This window comes from Homalodisca vitripennis, unplaced genomic scaffold (genome assembly GCF_021130785.1).
Source record: "Homalodisca vitripennis isolate AUS2020 unplaced genomic scaffold, UT_GWSS_2.1 ScUCBcl_206;HRSCAF=1617, whole genome shotgun sequence".
In the NCBI taxonomy this organism is placed as follows: domain Eukaryota; kingdom Metazoa; phylum Arthropoda; class Insecta; order Hemiptera; family Cicadellidae; genus Homalodisca; species Homalodisca vitripennis.
Window position 1 is genome coordinate 226,460 of NW_025776333.1, and position 6,537 is coordinate 232,996.

A 6,537-nucleotide genomic window follows, 5' to 3' on the forward strand; every position below is an offset into this window, starting at 1 on the left:
CACAATTTAATTGTGAAGCCCAAAAATACATACATTTCATCTACGTTATTAGAACTTTTATTTAACTTATCATGTTCTAGGTAACTCGAGCCCAATAACTTTTGCATATACGAGATGTAATATTTAAAATAGCAGTATTTTTTGTGTTCTGAAGCACACACAACTAAAAAACCTTTCTTGACTCGGAACTAAAGTAAATTATTATTTTTTTATTTTTAGTGGTAGTAATATGCTAAGTAGTCTAATAATTACAGATTTTAAGCTATATAAGTAAAGAGGATTCCGTCTCCTAAACCAATACATTTGTCAGCTTTACAGTTCCATCAGCTTATTAGTTTAGGTAAGCCTAATTAACTGTTTATATTAAGTGCCTAATTAAGTTTTTAGCTGTAGTTCACCTCCCTCTAAATATAGCGCGTGACGTTATCACATAATTGAATCCTGTAATCTGGATTCATATTCGTCTGTTGACATTGAAAAAAGTCAGTGACGAAGAATTTTACAACCTAGACCTAAACTCATTATTCAATTTCAATTAACCCTACCCATCATAGCAACGTATGTGTAGAAATCTCGATTACTCCACTTAATTAATTGAGTTTTCTACCGTCTCATTTGTCCACACCAAACTGCCTTTGTACTAATATTCTCTTTCATAATAATACCATATTTCCTATGAATATGTAGATGAAATGGTAATAAATAAAATAATAGGCCTAATTGTGAAAAAGGTATCAATAAATTCTACGTTGTACACAATTTACACAAACACAAAGTTTTTAATGTTCATTTGTTGATTTTTATACTACTGATAATTAGAATGGACAAGTTGAAAAAAGGAGACAACAAGAAAAAATACATTAACCATTTTAAACTTTAAGTATTCAATTGGATGAGTGTTAAAGAACCCTACCACAGTAGCTGCTGAAAACTTTCATTCCTGTCTGTGAGTCCGTAGGATTTTCGGCAACAAACGGACCTGTATTTTTTAATATTACATCAGTTTAATTTAACATAGGGTGTAACTGAGTATAACCGAAACATACCACTTGTTTTTTACTGAAAAAAATTGTTCTTTTCTATGCCGGAGGATGTAAAATTTTATTTTATGTTTGTCTGTCCTTAGGAAATTAATAGAATGAAATTACTTATAGACATAAACGTTTGCATGCAATCTCAGCAAAGCATTTTTTCGGGGCTCTTAAATCAACCATCCCTTTAATTTATTAACATGGCATTAAGGAAGAAGTATCTAATCTATTCATCAGGTGAGATGATTTCGAACATTTTTTTTAAGTACTCTGAGATCTTTAGATAGACTGAATTGACTAGTCCTTTAGTAATTTGGCTTATCCTTTTATTTTTTTTTTCAAACTTGTTCTTAGTTCAAGAACACATTTGTATTATTTGGTTTCTGACGTTAGTACGATTGTTTTTAATCATTTTTTCTTCACTTATTCATATTTATGTTGATAGGAACAACAGCATGATAGAAACTATGTTATACTTGGGTGGCAGGGTAATTTTAATGAAAAAAGGAGATATATTTTTTCTTGAACCACTGTGTCTTTCTTTTTGTCATATGTGAAGGTGAAAGTACCCTCTTACAATGATTTGAACCTAACATTAGAGAATTTTAAAAACTTTGAGTTTTACAGCTTATATAGTGCTATATAATGCGTTTAGTTTACCCACAAATATCTAACGGTTACATATGCTAATTTCCTTTTACAAACTTTAAGAATAGAGATTGAAAATATTATACAGATTTAAAAAATTTATTAAGAAACAAAAATATATAAAATCCTCACAACATTTAAAAAGGAGTCTAAAAAATAAGACAAACCCAATCTTTGAAAAAAGTAAAATGTTTCATACAGAACACAAATCAAAATGACAACTGTATCATATAAATTTAACATCTGTTTAAATGTTCCACTCGTGCCTATTTCGTTTTTTATTGTTTATTATTTATTTATAGGTTAATGTTCACACTGATGATAGTTTAGAACCAAAACAAATGTCAAAAAATAAAATATTTAAAAAAGTTTCTAGTTCACCATCCATTATTCTAATAATAATTCATAAATATTATTACAGCTATATTAATATTAATAAAGGGGTATTAACTATATAAGTATTCCTTTATTCATATTAATTTAACAGACTTTACGTTGCATCAGACTGGATGATAGAGAGGTTTCCGTTTGAATATTTTAGGGTACTTTCCTGAGAAGCTCATTTCAGTACAATACACTCTGCAGCACAAAGGACGGTTCTCGTTTTCATTATATTCAGAATGTGAAACTCTCTTAAAGCTCTTCGGACATTTAGGCTATTACACAATGACGCATCGTAAACTATATGTATGTGACGTTATGTAGTAATACACAAAGCTGAAATACTTTGTTAATACGTCCTTAAATAATATTAAATAAGGTGAAATTTTATTATCATACAATTATTACATACGTTGTCATATATGAGTAATATGCGTTCGTACACGCTTTTAACTTCTATAAAATAATTTTAGTTTTTCTAAGGTTTTAAATATGTGTTGCTCTTTAGTAATAGACCTAGTTGACGTTAAAATGTTGATACCTTATAAGGAAAGTAACATAATTTCAATGTTTTACAATCTTCTGAACTTTAAATCGGTTTGTGCACCTTCATATGTAAACTTTATACTAAAATTAGTTTTTACTACTACAATCCTTTCTATGAATGTTATATTAAAACTGGAGAATATATATTTATTAATTGGTGTATCAAGAAAGTAAAACACAAGAATAAATAAAAATAAATTATCTGACTGGCAAGAGTGTTACTAATATCGATTTTTTTCTGTGTTAAAAAATAATATTCTGTAATAGTTACATGTAATAAGATCGAGGTAAGTATTAATACCTTAGATCTAAGAACACGTGAATATTTGAATAATTAACATATACAAAAAGATATTAAAGATATTATATTTCCTTAATTTGGAAAGATATTAAAAAAAACCAGTGACAAAATTATGCAGTGTGTAACAAGAAATAGGAGGAATAGCATTGGTCAATTTTCTAAAGTTAAACGTAAGAGAGCAAAAAATAATAACGCATGCATTTTTTCACTCAACACATTGTCCAAGATTTTATCTCCATTTAGTTATTCAATCATACATTGTAGGTGTGGCTAGAACCTTTAAGGATTAATTTTGTGTTAAATTGCAGAAGGTCTCTTAAATTGAGAAGCACAGTAGTATCAGGTCGGTGACGTAGGGGAATTTATTAATCAATATGAAACCTTCATAAACATGAAAGTGGAAAAAGGGGGTACCAAAACGAGATGTCTGAAATTATATTTAAAGCGAACTCTAATAGCGTTTCAAAGGAATGTATATATAAGATCAATGAAGTATTTTCTAGTGTTAACATTCATAAACAGTTGACAGGATAAAATATTTCAAACTCCTGTCAGATAATACTCAGTGTAAGCCACTGACGTCATCACCTTCGATTAGCTTTGCCAACTGATTACCATACACTATCTGATGTCTTGTGACATGATTGTAGCCGAAGCCTGCGCTGATGTCAACGAAAGAAAAACATCCCTCGAGATAGTACCTATCAGTAAAATATCAAATTCTAGAGGGGCTGATCAGAAATATAAATTGAATTGTAATGGAAAGGTAATTATGTACCGTGCAAAAAACTTAAATAATCATGTAATGCCGCGCGGCCTGCCGTAATCGCCATTCTCGAGAAAGATAAGATAACAGCAAAAACAATACCGATCGCAATACCTGGAAATGCTTGTTGATTGATGGAATGTTAATTCTGTTACTTAACTACATCGTTTTATAACGTTCTAAGTTCATTGAAAAATGTTTTAAACGTTGGGGGCATATAACGTAATCTGACCGAGAAAGCAATTATCATCCTCAACTTACTTCAGCTCATTCAAACAAATGTTCGGAGAGAGTGATATTGGGATTTCCAAGAAGCTTTTTTAAGACTTGGCGATACTGATACCTACGGCTGTGTAAATTATAAGTACAATTTAACAGTGCGCACCGTCTGGGAACGGCATAATCCTCCAGATAGGATCAGTAATAACAGATGTGGCCTCAGATCCTTTCTTTCCAAGAGTTCAGCAGCCTCATGTGGAATTAATCATATATTAATTTTGAGTTGATCTGTGTAGAAGTATGAATAGCACATCTGCTTCTATCAGAGAATATCTGAATACCAGGTGGAGACACTGAAGGACCTTTTCGTAATGTTAGAGGTGTGGGTTATTTTGTGCGTGCGTGTGTGCCTGCGTGCGTTCGTACGTATGTTTGTCTGTCCCTTTACTGTAGCTGCTTACTGGTTCTTATCATTGTTCTAAGAATAATTACAATCAATATTAATATTTCAATTAAATATTACTTTTGGAACACTTTATAAGACTCGTATATTAATGGCACTAGTTTAATATTGTACGAATAATATTATATTCATGTATTATAATGATTTTAGTATAAATATTTTTGAATTGTAATTTATTAAATGATATACAGTATTGTATTCTATATAACTAAAACAAGATATGATTTATCATGACAGTCGTTTAACAGTGATGAGCAGGCGGAAATACTTACCGAACTGTGGCCAATACATCACGCGGCTGTCACAATAAAATACATATCCCTGTTTGGTATGTATTGGCGTCAGCTCTTTACTGTTCGACGTCAGTCAACTGTGTGCAAAATAAATCTTCTTTTGAATACAAAACCTTATTACACCCTATGGATCACGAGGACCATCCGTGATACGTATATATAAATATACGTATATTAACTCTGTAAATAGACTACTTGAGTTATTTTGTTAGAATACGTTTTCATTAAAATAAACTGTTCAACTTAATCAAAGTTTTCAAACGTATTAATGGAATATTATGACATTTCGTAATACGAACAAGAGAACTGAACAAAATCCAATAAATTTTCGATCTAAAGACGCATTGAATATATTAAGACTGTGGATATTCTTGTCTTGAAGTCTCTAGCAAAAACCTTCCCTATTCAGGTTATGTTTAAGGCTTACAATGGCTTGTACTATCCCCTACAGACTTGAGCTGTGGAGCGCATGTGGTAGTGACCAGTTTTTGAGAACGTTAAAACTTCAAACACGTCATTGCAAAATTACAATTAAGAGAGAAACAACGTCATTATGTAGGTTTGAATTTACCTTGACCAACGGGCGGGATGTTCACTAGTGTGAAAAAAGAGGCAGAGGAAACTAGCGAACTGAGAGACACAGAACGATAGTACATAAACTTTTACTCCTACAGGCAGGGGTTCATCTTATAATCAGCTTTCCAAATGAAATTTAAAATTCTTCTGTGCTTAAACCGTTAAAACTCGTATGAAACGCTGTTCAGTCTTGAATGCATTTAATAACGTAAATGAGTTTATAGCGTATAACTGGGAGACCGCATTATCAGAAAACTTTCTCCCGCATTGAGGTTGAAAAACATTGGCGATGAATTGAGTGAAATGAGTGTCGAAATTAATGTATAAATGAAAGTTTGATGTGGCATGTTTTCCAAATGTTAGATAATTGACGTTTGATATAGAAATGCACTTGTCTGCGTAATTAATATTTGACCATAGACTACTAAGAGATGGTGGGAGAAGCCGGAGGGAGACTAGCGATGGGAAGACTCTTCACAGTGTTACGCGGTACGCTAGCACCCAGAAGATCTTGTAAAATAATCCTACTAGTCTTGCTGAAATGTTGATGGTGAGTGACACTTAAGGCGATTTGGTTACTGATGAGCCGAGGGTTGAGCTGCCACGAGAGGAGACCATCGCCCTCTAGCACTCTTGAAAGTGCGGAGAATAATTGCGAGCCGGGCCTCTCCCTCACAGAATGGTGGCCTAGTGATGTCATCCACCCTTTCACCCTCTTCGTTCAAGAGGATAATTAAGCGAATAAAGCCGGGGTGCACCCCCGAACTGAATGCTGTCACAAACTACCGCGGGGCAGCATGTACACTCATCTTGTACAGTTATTCAGTTGTATTTTATATAAAACATATTTTCACAACCCTGTTACTCGTTACTGGTTAATATAGGTGACATATTCTTGGAACTACATTGTTGGTGGATTAATATGACTTGGCACAAGTATTATTTTTTTTTTTTTGGAACTTTGTAGCTGACCATCTTGCTGCCGAGAAAAATCTCGCACGCCAAGACCGAGACAACAAGATCAAGTCTTATATATTTTTTGCCAATCTCACGTAAGGAAACAGAAGAGGCATCTGGAAATTGCCACTACCAAAGAAAATCATAATTGCTTCATTGATTCCCATATAAACAGAATTAAGTTTAGTAGAGTTGGCCACTTACAATTACAAGTTCCTCAAGAGAACAATGTAGGTTTGCTATAAATATGAAATCAGTGTTTTTTAATATTCGGATTGTTGTTTCCAACTGTAAGTGCAGTATTATTAAATAATACGATAAAATTAAATTTAAACTTCAATTTTTATTTTTATTTG